The sequence below is a fragment of the Crinia signifera genome, chromosome 3, assembly GCF_055691185.1.
Source record: "Crinia signifera chromosome 3, ASM5569118v1, whole genome shotgun sequence".
NCBI classification, from domain to species: domain Eukaryota; kingdom Metazoa; phylum Chordata; class Amphibia; order Anura; family Myobatrachidae; genus Crinia; species Crinia signifera.
In genome coordinates this window covers 73,789,132-73,810,520 of record NC_139219.1, presented here as the reverse complement: position 1 = coordinate 73,810,520, position 21,389 = coordinate 73,789,132, and positions in this window count along the sequence as shown.

The window sequence follows — 21,389 nt, the reverse complement described above, 5'->3', positions numbered from 1 at the left end:
ACCACAGGCTTCATAATAGAAGGAGCACCTACTTGATTTTGGAGCCTCCTTTTTATGAGATTATTTTTTAGGCACCATGTAGGTTTCTAGGCACCATAAGATGCTAAAAGTTAGGAACCCCCCCACAAGTGACCCCATTTTGCAAACTACACCCCTCAGGGAATTCATCTAGGGGTATAGTGTACATTTCAAACCCCCAGGGGTTTCACCAATTTTGATACAACTGGGCTGTGCAAATGAAAAATTACATTTTTTACACAAAAATGCAGTTCTGGCTCAAAATTTTTCATTTTCACAAGGAATGAAGGAGACAAAGCACCCCAAAATCTGTGCCCCAATTTCTCCCGAGTACGGCAATGCCTCACATGTGACCAAAAAATACCATTTGGGTGCATGGCAGGACTCAGAAGGGAAGGAGTGATTTTTGGATTTTGCAGCTCAGATTCTGGTGGAATGTTGGTGGGTGCTATGTCGCATTAGCAAGACCCCCGAAGCACCAATACAGTGGAACCCCCCCACAAGTGACCCCATTTTGCAAACTACACCCCTCAGGGAATTCATCTAGGGGTATAGTGTACATTTCAAACCCCCAGGGGTTTCACCAATTTTGATACAACTGGGCTGTGCAAATGAAAAATTACATTTTTTACACAAAAATGCAGTTCTGGCTCCAAATTTGTCATTTTCACAAGGAATGAAGGAGACAAAGCACCCCAAAATCTGTGCCCCAATTTCTCCCGAGTACGGCAATGCCTCACATGTGACCAAAAAATACCATTTGGGTGCATGGCAGGACTCAGAAGGGAAGGAGTGATTTTTGGATTTTGCAGCTCAGATTCTGGTGGAATGTTGGTGGGTGCTATGTCGCATTAGCAAGACCCCCGAAGCACCAATACAGTGGAACCCCCCACAAGTGACCCCATTTTGCAAACTACACCCCTCAGGGAATTCATATAGGGGTATAGTGTACATTTCAAACCCCCAGGGGTTTCACCAATTGTGGTACAACTGGGCAGTGAAAATGAAAAATTTAATTTTTTACACAAAAATGCAGTTCTGGCTCCAAATTTTTCATTTTCACAAGGAATGAAGGAGACAAAGCACCCCAAAATCTGTGCCCCAATTTCTCCCGAGTACGGCAATGCCTCATGTGTGACCAAAAAATGGCAGGACTCAGAAGGGAAGGAGTGATATTTGGATTTTGCAGCACAGATTCTGGTGGAATGTTGGTGGGTGCTATGTCGCATTAGCAAGACCCCCAAAGCACCAATACAGTGGAACCCCCCCACAAGTGACCCCATTTTGCAAACTACACCCCTCAGGGAATTCATCTAGGGGTATAGTGTACATTTCAAACCCCCAGGGGTTTCACCAATTTTGATACAACTGGGCTGTGCAAATGAAAAATTACATTTTTTACACAAAAATGCAGTTCTGGCTCAAAATTTTTCATTTTCACAAGGAATGAAGGAGACAAAGCACCCCAAAATCTGTGCCCCAATTTCTCCCGAGTATGGCAATGCCTCATATGTGACCAAAAAATACCAGTTGGGTGCATGGCAGGACTCAGAAGGGAAGGAGTGATTTTTGGATTTTGCAGCTCAGATTCTGGTGGAATGAATGGTGGGTGCTGTGTGGCATTAGCAAGACCCCTGAAGCACGGTGAAATGATGAACCTAATAATCCATAGATGTGTGGTATATTTTAAAACACTCCTTTATACATAGGCCGGGTTTTTCGGGGCAAGTTTCACAGTGGAAAATAGTATCCTTTCTTATTCCCTTTTTATAGCAAACTTTGCACCTTTTTTGTGTCCTGCCCTTTCTTGCAGTGGAGGGGATTTCGTTAGGAAAATGCTGCCCTGGTACAATACGGGGGCCAGTACTAGAAGTACTGGGGCCCTCTGCCTGCTGGTTCCCAAATATTAGGCCCTTTATGACTTCCTCTTGAAAGTGCATAAATGTCCCCCTCTGGCTGGTAGAATGGAATAGCACGTAAGCGTTATACAGTGCCATCTGGATGATATACACGGCCAGCTTCTTGTACCAGATTTTTGTTTTCCGCAGGGGACTGTACGGCTTCAGTACCTGATCTGAAAGATCCACTCCGCCCATGTACTTATTGTAATCTAGGATACAATTAGGTTTTGAGGTGTGGGTACTGGTACCTCGTACAGGGATGGAGGTGGTACTGTCTCCATGAATTGTTGTCAGTATAAGGACATCCCTCTTGTCCTTATATTTGACCAACAACATATTTTCGGTGCATATTCCCCTGCTTTCACCCCTTCTCAGTAATTGGGCAACGTGCATTTTTGGGAGGCCTCTTTGGTTCTTGCGCACAGTACCGCAAGCTGCTGTACCTCTTGAACCAAGGGCCTTAAACAGGGGGATGCTAGTGTAAAAGTTATCCACATAGAGGTGATAACCTTTATCCAGGAAGGGGTGCACTAAATCCCAGACAATTTTTCCACTAACACCTACGAGGGAGGGGGGGCATTCTGGCGGTTCAATTCTTGAATCCTTCCCTTCATATACCCTAAACCTGTGGGTGTACCCTGAGGTGCTTTCACACAGTTTATACATTTTTATGCCATACCTTGCCCTCTTACTGGGAAGGTATTGGCGGAATTTAACCCTTCCTTTAAAATGTATAAGGGACTCGTCGATACAAATAAATTTTTCAGGGATGTACATCTCTGCAAATTTGGCACTGAAATGATCAATGACCGGCCTGACTTTGAATAGCCGGTCAAAGGTGGGATCATCTCTGGGTGGGCACTGTGCATTATCGGTGTAATGTAAAAATTTAAGGATTATCTCAAAACGAGTCCGAGTCATGGCCATACGGTAAAGTGGGGTGCTGTACAGAACATCTGTACTCCAATATTGCCTAATTTCTGGCTTTTTTACTATGCCCATATGTAACACCAGACCCCAAAACGTCATCATCTCTACTGCATCTACAGGGGTCCACCTAGCAAATGATGACGTGGGGTTTTGAGCAATAAACTGCTGGGCATATAAATTACTTTGGTCCACCATTAAATTTATAAAATCATCAGAGAAAAATAATTTGAAAAAGTCAATTTCTCTGAGACCTGTTGAATCAAATTGGATTCCTGGGATGGCCAAAAACTCAGGAACCTGGGGCTCAAAATTGTCTGGTGGTGGGGTCCATACGGGATCAATCATTTGGGGGGGGGGTCTCAGCTGCTCTACGGGGGCGTCTTTGAGGGGGTCCCTCATCACTAGAGGAGGAAGAGGAGCTTAAGACGAATCCTTCAAATTCCCCGCTTGCATCACTGGCTGTGTCAGAGTCAGAGGCAAGCATGGCATATGCCTCCTCCGCTGAATACATTCTTCTGGATGACTGGGATGACATTTGGGATGACATTTGGGATGCCATTTTTATTTTTGTGTTTCTGTAAGTGTAATGTTTCAACACGTGTATAGTGTTGGGGGGGTACAAACTTTATTTCAACACGGGGGGTATGTAGTGTGTAGTGTGTATGTAGTGCAGAAAAAAAAAACTTTATACAGGAATTTGATCCCAATAAAAAAAAAAAATTGAAGGGGTTAAAAAAAAAAAAAAAAAAAGGTCCTGCGCCAAAAATTGAGCACAGATGTTGGTCAGTAACGTCCGTCACTGAACAGCGCTCAAAGGCAACAGGTGTAAAAACAATTAAAAAAAAAAATACCACAGCACTCTCCAAAAAAAAACAATTTAAAAAAACTGCAGAAAAAAAATATCAACCCTGTGCCAAAAATGTTGTTCAGTGATGTATGTCACTGATCAGCGGCCACAGGACAACCACAAAAGCACCCACAAAAGCAACGTGGGTGTAAAAACAAAACCCCACTGCAATCCCCCCCCCCAAAAAAAAAACTGCAGATCAGTGATGCAGTGATGCGACACTGATTAGCAGTGAGGGGCAGCAGACAGACAACTGTGGGTGCAACCTGCTAGGGTATATATAAAAAAAAAACCCTGGACCCCCAAAAAGTTGCTGATCAGTTAATTAATTTAAACTGATCAGCACAAAAGGGGGGGGGGGCAGCAGTCAGTTGCACAGGCAGCACAACCTTTGGTGCAACTGACAGGTATATATATAAAAAAAAAAAAAAAAAAAAAAGTTGCTGATCAGCACAGATATACTGATCAGCACAAAAGGGGTGCAGCAGACACAAAATATAGCACTCTCTATCACTCTCTATCACTCTCTGTCACTATCTCTCACGATCTGTGACTCTATGACACTGCAGCAGCAGGACACAGGAAGTCACAAGATCCAGGAAGCATCCAACTGCTGGCAGCACGCTACCAGCGGTGATCAGCGGTGATCAGGTAAGTATCAGGCAAGATTCAGGTATGTATATCACGAGAGAGTGGCCGGTGACCGCTCTGCACGCAATTCCAGACCGGAATGGCGTCTGCAGCGCAGTCACCGTTAGTTTAAATGGCGCGCCTTGGCTGTGATTGGTCCGTCGGTCCGACGGACCAATCACAGCCTTGGGGGCAGGTAGGGTGAGGTGTCGTCGTCACCGATGACCCCCTCATGCCCCCTCACACCCGGCGGTGATTGACACCTGTGTTACCGAGCGTCTGATTCGCCGGTAACACAGGAAAAAGCTGCGAATGGCTGTTCACATTGAACAGCCAATCACAGCGATCGCCGACGGGGGGGCGGCATCGCCGCCCCCCCTGGGCATGCAGGGACATGTCTGCTGTCAGGGACAGCAGACATCGTCCCTCTGTCACTGCGTCTCGAGACGCAGTGGCACTTTGAAGTCATGACGTATATATACGTCATGTGTCGGGAAGTACATCCCGGCCATGACGTATATATACGTCAAATGTCGGGAAGGGGTTAAGGAAAGGATGTAAAAAGTGTACCTTAGTATAATGCAAATGGTTACTCTTTTGGGGTTATTCAGACCTGCTCGCTAGACTGCGCATATTTGTCTGTTCCTAAAAAAAAAGTAAGGCTATATTTACTTTTCTTATGGACGCTTCCCAGCGTTTTCATGGGCGCAACAAGAAAGAAATATGGACAATAACCTGGCACTGATTTGAATGGTGAGTCGTAGTGTTATGGGTAAGTATCCTCTCTGTTTTCCATAGGGTTTACTAGAATTCCAGAGGGTTCCTTATTGAACCACACTGACCTGAGTGTGGGTCCCTATGTACACATAGCGTTTGTGTTAATGGTCTTTTCCTGTAAAAAGCTCCCATTTTTTACTTCATTTTTATTGTGTATTTTACTTGTTTGGGAAAAATACTTTTTAAAGAAAATACTGCTATTGCCCATATCTTGATTTAAGGAGGATTGAAGAGTTAAAGGAAACACTACGGGAACATAGGGACCTTTATACAGGTCAGTCGGTTTCCTAATGTGAATGGTGTGTACCACTTGTTGGTGTTGGGATATATTGGAAGATACACTCAACTCAAAGATACCTTTACGTGAACTTAGGGACCAGTCCCCAGCAGGGCCGTCTTTTCGTATGGGCTTAATGGGCACTTGCCCAGGGGTCCCAGGTATATAAGGGCCCTATGCTGATAGCTGAGGATCCCCTTTTTCCAGGGATACCAGAATTTTGAAAATCGGCCCTGGGAAACTGGAGATATCCAACTTCAAAGCAGCAGTCCACATCCGACCTGTTAATTGCAATTCCAAGTCATATTTCTCTGACATATTGAGAGTATATTCCAAAAGCTGGGACTCTCCCCTTTCTGTCGACACTAGCAGCTTGTCTCTATCATGCCCAGAACCAGAGATATCAGCCTTCCATCAGCCGGTCCCTGCTCCAGCTCCAAACGTCTGGTGTACAGTTTTATATTTATGTCAATGGATTGCACTGGCTCCTGTTCTCTGATCCCCAAGTTCCCAGCACCTCCTGAAATGTGGGACTCTAGGTTTTTATACATTGAAGGCTAAGAAATCTATTTCCAGATAATGGCAATATCTGCAGTCAAACAAGCTGCCCTTCCACCGGAAAATTATTAAGCCCACTCCATTATCCAATCCTCCACTGCGTATAAAACACCCCCTACCTCCCTGGAGGTCATTTACAAGGGACCCTTCATTCAGCTCAGTGCCCCCTTCCACACGTTAGTGTTCTCCCTCCCACCACCTGTGCAGTAAAGGAGTAATTAGCAGAAGTTACTGCTCCAGGTCCTACATGTTGAATGGAAGATAGAGCAACCACTGCCACCCGTGGGACATCAAAGCTGCTGCTGATAGCACCCCCCACCACTAGGAGGGGAGAATGGGTAAGGGCCCCAGTGCATTGCTTTGCCCAGGGGCCCACACTGCTGTTAAGACGGCCCTGGTCCCCAGGTCAGTTACGTTACTAAATATACTGTTACATAGTTACATAGGGGGTTATTCTAGTTCATTCTTTCTGACAAAATCCTTCTTAGATGGACAAAACCATGTGCACTGCGGGTGGGGCAGATGTAACTTGTGCAGAAAGAATTAGATTTGGGTGGGGTTTTTCTTCAAAGTGAGATCTTTATTGCAGTGTAAAATAAAGCAGTCAGTATTTTCCCTGCACAGAAACAAAATAACTCACCCAAATCTAATTCTATCTGCACATGTTACATCTGCCCCCCTGCAGTGCACATGGTTTTGTCCATCTAAGAAGGATTTTGTCAGAAAGAATGAACTAGAATAAACCCCATAGTTACATAGTAGGTGAGGCGGAATAAAGACGTGAGTCCATCTAGTTTAACCTATGTTTATAGTAGCTTATCCCTTGTTGTATAGTATGTTCTGATATTTTAAAGACAGATTATGTTACTTATTCGTACCCATGGATGTTTTTAACCAATAAATGTTTATCCAACCTTATTTTAAACGTATTTATAGTGTCTGCCGACACCACTTCTCCAGGAAGAGAGTTCCAAAGTTTGACTGCTCTGACTGTAAAGAAATGTTTTCTTTTAGATGAACACAATCTTTTTTCTTCTAATCTAAACTCGTGCCCTCGCGTCCTAGATACCTTTCTAGTAGAAAAATGGGTGTTTTAAACGTCTTTTCTCTAGTGTAAATAGTCCCAAATTGTTTAAACTTTCCTCATAGCTTAAATTCTCCATTCCCCTAATAAGCTTTGTTGCTCTTCTTTGGATTTTTTCCATATCTACGATATTCTTTTTATAGTGCGGGGCCCAGAACTGCACTGCGTATTCGAGGTGCGGTCTAACCAATGATTTGTACAGAGGCATAATTACTTTGAGTCCCTAGTTTCCATGCCCCTTTTAATACATGCTAGAATTTTGTTGGCCTTTTTTGTTGCTATATTACATTGAGCACTACACCCCAGTTTGTTGTCTATTTGGACTCCTAGATCCTTTTCGAGTACTGATTTACCCAATTCATCCCCGCTTAGGTTATAACTAGCACACTGGTTATGTCTCCCAAGGTGAATGACCTTGCATTTGTTCACATTGAACCTCATCTTCCAATTTTTTGCCCACTCATCTAGATTGTCAAGATCATTTTGAAGCGTGGTGACATCTGATGATTTAATAACTCTGCTCAGTTTTGTGTTGTCCGCAAAGAGGGATACATTGCTGAGTAACCCCATCCCAATATCGTTAATAAAAATGTTAAACAAAATGGGCCCAAGAACCACTTAGTACTGGTATCGTATTTGATATGGCACTGTTCATGACAACTCTTTGTTCTCTATTACACAGCCAGTTCCCTACCCATCGACAGATATTTGCCCCTAATCCCATGTCCTCCATTTTATTTATAAACCTCTTGTGTGGTACTGTGTCGAAGACTTTAGCAAAATCTAGGAAAATCACATCTACAGTGTTTCCATTATCAAGGTTTGGTACTTGTTTCCTAGCACGGCCACACCGATTTACATCGGGGTGGTCGTGTCGGAAAAATCGGGTCGATCGCATCGCATGCGATTTGGTCGCATGCGATGCGATCGACGCGACCGACCGATTTTCAACCCGATTTTTTTATTGAATGAAATGTAAATCGGGTCCCTGGGACCCGATTTTACATTGGATTCAATGTAAAATATTCCCAACCCCCCCAAATTTCACGGCGTACACCCCACCCCACGATAGACGCCATCCCGAAGCGTGGCGAGCGCAGCGAGCCCGCGAGGGGCGGCGGTGCGCATCCTCCGACCTTTTCATTCCCCTACTATCCACGTCGGCGTGGAGTTGAGAATAGAATAGTGTGGCGAGCGCAGCGAGCCACCGAGCCCGAAGCGTGGCGAGCGGACGCGTATACCTGTGAAGTTATACGCGTCCCCTCGCGGGGCTCGCTGCGCTCGCCACGCTTCGGGCTCTGTGGCTCGCTGCGCTCGCCACACTATTCTATTCTCAACTCCACGCCGACGTGGATAGTAGGGGAATGAAAAGGTCGGAGGACGCGCACCGCCGCCCCTCGCGGGCTCGCTGCGCTCGCCACGCTTCGGGTTGGCGTCTATCGTGGGGTGACGACGGGGACATCTATAATGTGAAATGGGTCATATTGGCCCATTTCACATTTTTCACATTTTTTCACGATTTCAATGTTATAAAATCTTTTAACATTGAAGCCTATGGAAAAATCGGGGGCATCGCGTCGGGACCTATGTTAATGGTCCCGACCGACGCGATGCCCCCGATATTTTACCTTTCCCGACACGATTTCAATGTTAAAATATTTTTTAACATTGAAGCCTATGGAAATATTGGGGGCATCGCGTCGGTCGCGTCGGGACCAATGTTAATGGTCCCGACCGACGCGATGCCCCCGATATTGTCTCCTAGCCGGCAAAATGGACCTGATTTCAAAGGAAATCGGGTCCATCGTATGGATCGTGTACCTTAACTTAAAGGTACACGATCCATAAGATTGTGGCCGTGCTAGGAAACAAGTACCCAAGGTTTTTGCTACCCTCATAGAAACAAAGTAGATTAGTTTGGCATGAACGATTTTTCACGAACCCATGCTGGTTATTACTGAGTAAACTATGAAGGTCTAAATATTCCTGTATACCATCTCTTAAAAATCCTTCAAATAGTTTACCCACTATTGATGTTAAACTAACAGGTCTGTAATTAGCGGGATCCTCCTTTTTTCATTTTTTGAATAATGGCACTACCTCTGCTATTCTCCAGTCTTTTGGTACCTTTCCTGATGATAGTGAATTATCAAAGAGATAATGTAGAGGGGAAGCTAATTCCTCCCTTAATTCCATTAGTACCCTAGGATGAATCCCATCGGGCCCAGGTGATTTATTTGTTTTGATTTTGCTGAGCCTCAATATTATTTCCTTGGTAGATAATTCAATATTGAGTTCCTGCTTGTTCATCCCATTTGTGGTATGTGTGCGTTCCACAGTGTGCTCTCCCTTAGTAAACACGGATGAGAAGAACTCATTTAACAGTTCTGCTTTACCCTTGTCCTCCGTAAAACTTTTTCCATTGATATCGGTTAGTGGGCCTATGTTGTCCTTAATTATACGTTTACTATTTATGTATTTGAAAAACTTCTTGGGGTTAGTTTTGCTTTCAGTGGCTATGCGCTCCTCATAATCCCTTTTAGCTACTTTGATTGCCCCTTTGCAATTTTTGTTTGATTCTTTGTATTTGGTGAATGCCTCCTCATTTAAGTTATTTTTATAGAATTTAAATGCTCTTGGTTTATTGTTGATTGCTGACCTAACTTTTTTGTCCAACCATGGTGGCTTTTTTTTATTGAATTTACCCTTACTTACTTACTTACTTTAGGAATGTAGTTAATAGTTAATGATTTGAGTACATTTTTTAGAGTATCCCACATTTCCTCAGCATTTATCCCCTCAAAAACTGTTTCCCACACAATTATTTTTAGGGCTTCTCTGAATAATTCTAAGTTAGCTTTTCTGAAGTTTAGTATTTTTGTCGATCCTTTATGATGTAATTTACTGAAGTTGATTTCCAGTGAAACCGTATTGTGGTCACTGTTCCCTAGGTGTTCAATTACTTTTGTGTTTGAAACTAAATCTATGTTATTTGTTAAAACCAAATCCAATAATGCCAGTGGCGTAACTAGATACATGTGGGCCCCCTAGCAAATGGTTATAAGGGCCCCTATTTATCACCTAATGCTGAAAAATGTATACAGCACATAGTACTTTGACAGGCAAAGTGGACCCCTTTCAGCTCTGGGCCTCATAGCAGCTGCACCCCCTGCATCTATGGTAGGTACGCCTGTGAATAATGCCTTATTAAGAGTTGGAGCTTCTACCGTTTGTGTGATAAACTGGTCTTTAAGTAAGCTTAGGAACCCACTGCTTCTTGCTGTTTTACATGTTTTGTTTTTCCAATCAATATCAGGTAAATTAAAATGACCCATAGTTAATACCTGACCCTGATCTGATGATTGTTTGATTTGGTTTAAAAGAAGAGACTCGTCCCCTTCGTTTGTGTTTGGTGGTCTATAGCATACCCCTATTAAAATTCTGTTATTAGTTTTTTTGTTATTGTCGGTTATCTCTGCCAAAACGGCCTCTCGTAGTCTTCCTCTGTGCCTGTGCTCATTTTTTTCTCACACGATGTTTAGTTATTTTTTTTACGTATAGGCACACCCCCCCCCCGCCCTTTCTATTTTCCCTGTCTTTTTTGTAGAGTGTATATCCCTCCATGTATAATGCCCAATTGTGCGACTAGTTACACCATGTTTCTGTAATACCAATAATGTCATAATCGACCCTAGTGACCACAGTTTCAAGTTGCCCGATTTTACCTGCTAAGCTTCTTGCATTAGCCAGTAGGCATTTTAATTTATGTTTATTTTTAGTTGAGTCCCTAACATTGTGTTGAATTTCTCCTCTGGACTTATTTGTGTTCCTTACTAACTTCCTCGTACCCACCTCCCCCTTAGTAGACTCTTTACAGGCCTCCCCACCATTCCCACTGTCCGACCTATTTACATTTTTGAAATGTCTTCCTATGTCGTTAACTCCTTCCCATACCCTAAGGTCATCTGTACCTAAGAGCTGTAATGAGGTAAGATTACTGTTATTACATAATATTCCTGGAGCACCCCATGAATTACCCACAATATTACCCTTATTAGTACACTGTAACTATGTCCTCCCCCCTTCCTCCTCCCACAAATTGATTCTTGCCCCCAATTCTACTATTCTCACTATGGGTCCCATAGTATCTAGCTATCCTCACCCCCCACCCCCATTGCCTAGTTTAAAATCTCCTCCAACCCTCTAACCATCCTTCCCCCCAGCACCGCAGCCCCCTCCTCGTTCAGGTGCAATCCATCATGGCAAAAAAGATGGCGCCTGACCCAGAAGTCCGCCCAGTGTTCCATGAACACAAATCCCTCCTTCCTACACCAGTCCTTTAGCCACACATTTACCTCCCTGATCTCCCTCTGCCTCCCTGGGCTAGCGCGTGGCACTGGTAATAATTCTGAGAATATTACCCTAGATGTCCTCGCCTTTAATTTCATACCTAATTCCCTATACTCTTTCTTGAGGACATCCCACCAACCATTAACTTTGTCCTTGGTACTGATGTGATGTGTACCAAGACCACCGGGTTGCTCCGCTGGGAGACAACAGACTTTACGGTGATCACGGTCACGATAGCAGATTGCCCTGTCTGTTCTCCTGATGATAGAATGACTTTGCACCTCCCTGTCTGTCATCCCGTTAGAGCTAGAGGGACCACTCCTCTGGTTGCTAGAGGAAACAGTCTCATCCAGCTCCATCATTTCGTCGCTATCCTCCACTGACACTTCGTCCAACTGGGCGAATTTATTCGGGTGTGATAGATCCGAGATGTCGTGCCTGTCCCTCCTGTCCCTCTTTTTCCTCTTTCTGACCGTGACCCAACTGGCTGCCTGATCATCCTCATCTACTGGTGGCCCCATCTGCAACTCCTCCACCGTTCTATATAAGCTTTGCTCGAGATTGGAAATATCCCTCAGTCGCTGAACGGTCCGCTCTAGATCAGTGACCTGGGCTTCCAGGGCGGACGTTCGCTCACATCTCCTGCAGATGTATTTGCACTGGGACTTTTGCTCCAGGTGCGTATACATTTTGTGATTCTCGATCTGGGCCCCACCCATTTTATCTACCTCCCTGCGACTAACCCCCTAGTATACAATAGAAAGTTAAATTACAATGCAATTACACACTACAAGTTAATTTCTATCAAAATATAAGAAAGTTGATACTTATCTGTTCCTGCAGCTGTGTCACACTCCTGGTGTCCTCACACCTGATGTGTCTGCAGCAGCGACAGTAGGGCTCTAATCTTGTCCTCTGGTCTCCTGCTGATACCGGCTGTCTAGCAGACTGCTGACACACCACTCTGTATCTGTCCGCTTCCTCTGTAATTTCTTCCAGTTGCACGTTTTCCTCAGTGGCCCACTCTCAGATCATGCAGCACACTGTACCTGCACTTTGTGGACCCTTTGATTTACTGTACGTGGATTGATTGGTGAAATAGGAGAAATTGGATAACGAAAACGCTATGTGTACATAGGGACCCACACTCAGGTCAGTGCAGTCCAATAAGGAACCCTCTGGAATTCTAGTAAACCTATGGAAAACAGAGAGGATACTTACCCATAACACTACGACCCACCATTCAAATCAGCGCCGGGTTATTGTCCATATTTCTTTCTTGTTGTGTATATAAAGGAGTGGTGCTCCTTGGACAAGAAACCAGGCAGCGAATTTGAGAGCGCAGTAGAGCTGAGAAATATCTTTTTCTGTATTGTTTTCATGGGCGCACCCACTGTTTTTGTGGGCAGGTCCATGAAATGCTAGGCGGACCCCCTGTCTGCCACTCACTTTGCGAATGCTTTGGCAAGTGAAATACTTGCCTAAGGAATACATTCACCGGGTTTGCACATGCGAATTATCGCGCATGCGCAGTCCCAAACCGTTGGTGTGAAGTTATGGTTAGGCTAAAACAGTAATGTCAACATTCTGACTGTTAAAAATTGTGCAAAAACATGTTTAACCACTGGAACTAAGGGGGTGATTCTGGTTGGTTTATAGCCCTTTAGGAATAATTAGAGCAGGATGTGTATGAGGTCTGGTGTTTGGTTTATACTGTAGCATCCGCTTATGCTCTTTTTTTAGGCTGCAGTGTATATGACCCCAGCACTGGTGCAGTGTTCTCCAGTGGACCTGGTTTCAGTGCAGGCTGGACTGGAAGTATCTACACCGCTTTTGGATGCTGTCAAATGCTAGGAGTCCTGGAACAGGAAGTCAGTTTTGGCCATAACCTTGATTTCCTTCCAGTAAAGTGTACAAATAGTTCAAAACAGTTTATTTGAAATTTTGATCTTTTATAATGTTGACATTTTGATCATGTTAACATTATTTTAGTGTTGACGTTTTGAATGTTGACATTTTTAATGAGATTTTAGAATGTCAATGTCAGAACGTATATACAAACATCCGAGCTGTAGCTGGACTTATTGGTGTCCTGGGCCAGAAAGAACACTGGCCGCACCCCACCCCTCTACCCTCTTACCATTTTTCATTTAGGGTCAGAAAGCATATGCCTTCATGGGGAAGGGGCAAAACAAATTCCATAGTAAGCAAATGATCATGTCCTTTCCCACTTTACAAAAAAATAACAAATTAGTAATGTGGTCTGCCAATGTAACAGGTAATGGGTCCAAATCCTGGATATTATTTTAAAATATGTCTTAAAAACAGAAGGATGTGACAAAGTGGATGAAATGGAGGGGAGTGGGATAGCAATAGAGGATATACGGGCAAGGCTACATTAAAATGGTTCTAACGCTTAACTGGCAGCAGGCAAAAGCTGCATGTTAAAATTAATTAAACAGTTAATTGATTGGTGCTGCCAACAGTGCATCCTGCCTTGCGGGACATGTTGCACCACCCTAGTTACGGCCCTTGCAAATATTATTGTTCTCAGCATTTTCTTTGTTGGGAAGTATTTTTGACTGAAGCGCTTTAGTGAACATAAACATTATTTTGTGAGAGAACATGCTTTCTGTTTACTCCAGCAAAAAGTGATTGCATTTTTAAATTGCTTAAAGATTTTTACTTGTTCATCAAAACAAATCAGTAAAACTCCTATGACAGTAGACAAAGATATTTAATAGACTGAGCACTAAAGGCCCGCATACATTTAGCCGACTTGTCCTAAGGACAAGTCGGACCTGCTTGTCCCGGCAGCTCCCTGGGAGGGATCACATGCTATTAGGCACTTCATGTGCCATGTTTTGCATGTGATAAATCCCATGCGATTTATCACATGCAACTCCCGGGGAGCTGCAGGCAGCGGATGCCGGTGAGGGGACAGGGGGATGGCAGCGGGGGGGATGCGCGCAATCACAGAGCCTGGCAGAGTGAGCAGGGGGGCGCACAGGGAGCCAGTCAGGGGAGGATGCCGCTGCTGTCAGCAGGAGCAGAGGTGGCGGCGTAGGGAGCCTGGCAGGAGAAGACACTGCCGGTGGTGGCGGGAGTAGAGCAAATAAAAAAAAAAGCCAATACAATTGAACGAATGAGGTCTCAGCCAATCAGTAGCTGCCCATTCTTTTGTATGGGCTTTTTTTTTTTAAGTGCTCTGCTCCCGCCACTGTCTGGCAGTGTCATCTTCTCCCACACAAAAAATCCACACATAATTAATTTAATGCGTAGGTTCCATGTTAAGTGCCTGGAGCTATAGGTTAAGTTAAGGTGTTTTGCAGTGGTCACTGTAAAAGCAAAAAGTCCTTTTTAGTGCAGATCTCTGTTAGCACCTGACCTCAGGAGGCCAGGGTTGGACTGGCAAACAGGGGAAACCGCCGGGTGCCCCCCCCCCCCCCCATGTGGCTTCAATGGGAAGGGGTGTGGCCACAAAATAATACCAATTTATATTACGGAGCACAGTGGTCTCCAATATTCAAATGACAGCAACAGAGTTCCACATACATAAATGCCCCCACAGTGCAGGTACATAAATGCCCCCATAGTGCAGGTACTCCGCGGACAGAATACACTCTTCCCGGCATACTGTTTCCCAGGTGGCGGGTCCGGCAATGTGGGTGCTGCAGCCGCAAATACGCAAGTTAATATGGTGGCCAAGCAGCAGGACTCAGGCCCGTGGGTGCTCATCAATGTCCGTGGGCCCACAGAATCCGCACCTATGCGCCCCAGCTAATCCTCTAGGTTATAGGTTCCAGGCTTTGCATTTTAATTATATATTATACATGTAAGCTTATACTGCAAAGGACTATGGTGTATTTTTTGCAGTGCATTTACAGTATGTTATTAATATGCTATTTTTATCATGCATGCCCTAGCAGTATTTACTATATATTTTCAGTGATCCCAGACCATGCACTGTCTAATGGTTGGACAAGCCCCTCTGGTTACTGGCCACACCCATCATGTGACCACACCCATAAACTTGAGCGCTTATTCCCTGCGCTGCGCCCTTCATGCCTCAGTCCGATACTGCAGGAGGGTATGTCAGCAGAACCCCATGGTGAGTGTAGCCTTCAAGTTTACCACGGACTGCAGCTAAATAGTTCCTGGCACTGCAACAAGCCCACAGTTGACTATGCCCCCTATTATGCCTTGTCATATGCAGGTGAATACATTTTCTAATACATCCTCTCTGCTCACACACACACGCACAGATGCCATCATGCTCTACAGGAATCCAATGTGGGTTGAGTTACATAACAGTTTTTTCAAACTTCTTGTTTCACATAATCTTGTTTCACTTAAAACACTCAAATAAACGGAAATAAAAAAAACCTTACAGTAGGTAGTCATTTGATTTTCCGATCCCTACTTTTCTGCAGGGTGCATTTTTTTATATGATGGAGTGCTAATTGAAATTGCAGTTGTATTGTCCTGTGGTGGTTTAATAAATTGGCTGAACCCCATGGTGTCACCTTGCCTCTTTGTCTTTCACATTCTTCCATCCTAAGCACTGGGGTTATTTTAATAAATGCACTTTCATTTACACAATGGGAACAATCTCGCTAAAACATATACTTCCATTTTAAAACCTTTTTCTGTGAGCGTGTTGTTGCGCCTACCAATTTGAACAGCATTTCATCTACAATCAGAATGTTTTTCTTTTCAGTCTGTATTGAAAAGGCGTAATTGGAAAGCTTTTAATGTGCATGTGTATGAGGGAGAGAGACAAAGAGGCAGCAAAATATCACAAGGATTTGGAACAGAGAGTAATTTGTGGGGGAGTAGATGGTCCCTGCTGTGCATCGGGCCGCACTACGGTTCATGGAAAACTTGCTAAAAATCTATGATGTGATATGAATCGTGATCATGAATAGCTGCAGAACAGGAAGCTAGAATGGATTTTTTTTTCATAAACAATTCACCCAAACCACAGTGTAGATATTTGGACCCTATTAAAGACCATTACAGTGGATTTCTGGAATGCTTCCCTTGAGTGACAGTGATTAAGCAATCTATAGCTCTATAGATCCCTAGTACAACATACCAGCACTTACTGTACATAAGCACTATGAGTCTCTGGGCTGTGTTTGTGTGCTGTCTTTACACCATACCATGTATATGTATGTATGTATATATATATAGACATTTGATGTTATAGCTATGTGTATTGTAGCCAGTTTGAGCGATAGTATTAGGACCTGCAGAAAAGTGGGGTCCCGTGAAGGGGGCTGCAGGCTTAAATGCATTGATCAATTCATGAACCTAATCTCCACTATTTTTATTACAGTATCAGTTAATTTAGTGTGTGCAGAGCCCCTACAATGTCTGTTTAAACAATGTGGTCATAAGCCATAGGGCACCCCAAAACTAGGAAAGGTGAGTGCCGATGTTTAGTGTATATATATATCTATATATCTATATAGGCTGTAGGAGGGTCTGATGACGGGGTTTGTCCCCCGAAACGTTATCCATTGTCTACCACTAAAAGCCTATTGTACATATTGGATGTCTCTGAGTGCCGTTTATTTTCCCTGGATTGGGATATTGGATGCTATATATAGATAGATATATATATATAGATAGATAGAACAAGATGGTCCGGCACAACCACAGCATATAGGGCCTTATTCTGATTGAGTCGGACGGTTGCGTATTTCGGATGGGCACTTAGTGTTCTTAACCCCGCCTATTGTACAGATTGCTCACGCCCAGTGGTGGGATTCTATTAAATTAACAACAGGTTCCATAACTCCCAACATCTGAAGATAGGAAAGCGGGATAGCTTGCGCGCCGCAGACGCGCACCGATTTTTTTTGGGGGGTGTGGCTTCCAAAAATGGGGCATGGCCTATACCACGAGGCTATGCCTCCATTTTCGTCGGGGAGCTGCTGGCTATACCCCCAGCCCCTCTGGCTGCAAGAATAGTTGCTGTGTGCATGCCAGCCACGGGAAGGATGCGAGAATGTCCCAAAAAAACAGGACGTTCCTGCAATAAGCGGGTCGGTGGGAGGTATGAGGTTCTATGACACTTCTCACAGAGAGCAGTAGCAGCACCCCTCAAAACTCTCTCATACACGTCTCTCAAAACATACATACAAAAACACCTGTGACTTTCACAAGTTTCTTGGCACATGGGCTCACCATGTTGTTGCAGCAGTAGCACTGCTCTCGGTGGCCCTGGGACCGGTGTCACACAGCAGCAGGCTCAAGCTATTCTCTCCTCCTGACTCAGTCAGGGTGGCAGGATGGCTGCGAGCCTGCAGTGCACGGGTTTGAAGCCACGCACGCCCAGCTCTCCTCTCTCGCTCCAAGAAAGTGGCACCTGCAGCCTGGTCCCGTCTACCATGGCAGCTGTCCTCTCCCAGTACGTGCCGACCACTCGTCTCTCTGCTGCCTGCCCAAGTCATGCTATGCAGCCGCTGCTAGCTGCTCCGCTCCTGGCGACACCAGGAAGTGCTTTCGGTTTGCGGGTCTGCAGGAGAGCCGCGCAATGGGACTAGGGACTGTGTCTAACCGGCCAACAGTGCTCATTAGCAAACGGTTCTGCAGAACCGATAGTACATTAGGTATCGGTTCTGAAGAACCGGTGCAATCCGGCTGAATCCCACCACTGCTCACACCATCCGAATGCGGCCTGTGGGAACCTCCCCCATCCTCTGATGGTCACCAACCATTGAACGATGGACCGAGTGGTCAGGCAGCCACGAGTGATCCAGACCACTCGGACAGTTATCCGTGTGAAAGCAGGCTATGTCAGCTGTCCGCCCCCCACACGTGCATTGCGGCTTGATTTCCATACACACGCCCAGCCTTTTCATGGGAACACCCATGAAACGCGGGGCGTATGCATATGGTAATGAGCCCAAACAGCCCTTCATGCCCCTCTCCACTCCCTGCTCGGATTGTCCCGTACGATCCTTTTCCGCATGCTGTCGAACTAATGGTGTCGATGTAATGGCTGTCGATGTAAGGTCTGTCTAATATCCGTCCCAGACCCTTGAGTTGGAGTGCTACATTCTTTGTTTGCTATATAACGCCTGGGCATATTGCGGGCATGGACCATGGAATTATGGGGGTTATTCTGATTGAGTCAGACGGCTGCGTGTGCGAACGGACGGACGATTTTTTTGTGTGTGCGCATGTGCAGAGGCACTTCTGCGCATGTGTGTACGCCTTGCACGTCTGGGGTCTGGGACGGATATTAGACAGACCTTACATCGACAGCCATTACATCGACACCATTAGGTCGACAGCTCATTAGGTCGACAGCTCATTAGGTCGACAGCTCATTAGGTCGACATGTTTTAGGTCGACACTGCAATTAGGTCGACAGTGTCTATGTCGACAGTCAAAAGGTCGACATGGGTTTTTTCACTGTTTTTTGGCCGAAATGTCGACACAGTCGACATGGACACAGTTTGAAGTGTACCGCAGCCCCTCGCATCGCTCGCTTCGCTCGCAATGCTTCGGGCACGGTGCCTCGCTGCGCTCGGCACACTATTTTATTCTCCCACCACGCCCTAGTGGATAGTAGGGCATGAAATACCGCCTGTCGGCACATGTCGGCTCAAAAAACAGTGAAAAAACCATGTCGACCTTTTGACTGTCAACATAGACACTGTCGACCTAATGGCAGTGTCGACCTAAAAACATGTCGACCTAATGAGCTGTCGACCTAATGAGCTGTCGACCTAATGACATGTCGACCTAATGGTATGTCGACCTAAAACCATGTCGACCTATTGAGCTGTCGAACTAATGGTGTCGATGTAATGGCTGTCTAACAATAGTCCGGATACCCAACTCAAAATATTAAATCTTTAGTGAAAAGAATGTGGCATCAATACAGCGTGTCGTCATCAGGCTCACAAAACAGGTGAAAAAAACAAATATAAATAAATACCCTCAAATGCTGCTCCATGCGCGGTAAATCAACCTCGCTCCAGCCAGTGTCCGTCTCTGTGACATCAACAAAGTGTGTCCGGGTTGTCCTGGAAAGGGCGTGCTGCAGGACATTGTCTAGATGCCGTGCGGCGTCACTATAGCAACCCGCATAGTACACCATATCATCAGTGTTCAACATTCAAAAATCATAATGTGAAAAGTGTGCAGCATCTAAATAAACAAACTAAGCAATAATAACAGAACTAAACCTCAAGGCATCATATATAACGGCAAAATATAAAATGACATACTGTACAGTATATTGATAGCAGTATTGAAAATTATATCTCTAAAGCCTAACATTGATCAAAGAATGACCTACTGATGAAAATACTTTACATAATAATTATATATACCAATATATGAAACATTCTTTAAACAACATACGTCTATTCAATAAAAAATTCAATAGGATGGACCATAAATACAGCTAATAGCCATCAATTAACCATCAATCAATAATTTTCCTAATCCAACGTTACCTAATTTTAGCACAAATACTGTTGTAAAGGTAAGTGGATGTATCTACTGGTTACAGATGTACCATAGACTAATTTTAGATCAATACAATTAACCCCGCAGCTTCATTTAAACCTCTAGGGCTTGTGGTGTTAAGCCTCATTATCCAATGGGCCTTTTTTTGTAGCAAGCATAAACTTCTGTTACCGCCCCTCAATGAGGCCGGCACATGGTCTAACATTCGATAATGAATCAAAGTGATACTGTGACGAGCTGTTAAAAATGTTGAGCTACCGGTTGCTCACTTTTTCCTGTATTGATGGCAGCTTTAATAGCTGAACGATGTGCAGCTATGCGCTCTTTGAATACGCGTTCAGTGTCCAGGTATACAGTGTCCAGGTATACAGTGTCCAGGTATACAGTCAATAGGTCGAAATCAAATTGTCAACATGCACAATGTCAGCATAGACAAAAGGTCGCCCCAATCAAAGGGTTGACGTAGCAATGGTTGACCTATGAAAAGGTTGACATGAGGGTTTTTTTGGGGGGCTGGGGGACTTTTTCATACTTTTCCATCTATGTGGACTCCAAATGGGAATGGTAAAGTGGCTTAAAGCATGACGAGTGAAGCAAGCCATGTAAGGGTACAGTATGTGGTTCATTCATTTGAGGTCCACACGATAAAAAGTACAAAAGTACACCAAAAATATGAGAAACTCATGACTTTTGTGTATGTTGAACTTACGCTGTCGACCATTTGGTGTCAATATACTGACTTGTTACTAAATACGATAAAATCCTACTCTCCTATTTGCATTCCAAGGGCATGCGCACAGCGTCTATTCTCTTCAGCCTGGGGGGGACTCCCAACTGCCCCCCCCCCCCCCCCCCACTGCGGGACAATGGCGGCCCGGGCGGGACGCGTGAACGTCCCTAAATACCGGGATGTTTCCGCAGTTAGCGGGACAGTTTGGAGGTTTGTTAAGCAGCAATATCACTCATTGGTCAGATCATACAGTATACTTTAAGAATCTCAAAGGTTTTATGCTACTTACAATATATATAAAACCTCACTGACTTCATTACTCAAGTCATTACTGCATTCATTCCGCCCTGTCATCTTCCTTCCTTTTAGGTTACAGACCACGATGTTCTTGGAGAACCAATATCACAGGAGGAAATCATTTTGGCTATACATAAAATGAATGCTTCCAAGGCACCTAGACAGATTTGCAGCTGTACCACTAGCCAGTCATTTGGCTCCTCGTGTCAAGGACATACAGTATTTATGTTTCCTGATATTGTTGTGGTTAGAACCAATCCAAAGATCCTACAAACTGTGCCAGCTATAGGTCCATCTCTTTTATGCTAAGGGGGAATCCTCAGAAATTCCTTCCTAGGTTGATTTACCCCAACCAAGCATTTGTTGTTCCTAACCATGACATACTGTAGTTTATTAGATGTAATGTAATCTCATGTGTCATGCGTCTTCTACAATTACTTGAATTGATTGAAGATAAATGTATATTTATTCTACTACTGTACATCTTGTATCATTAC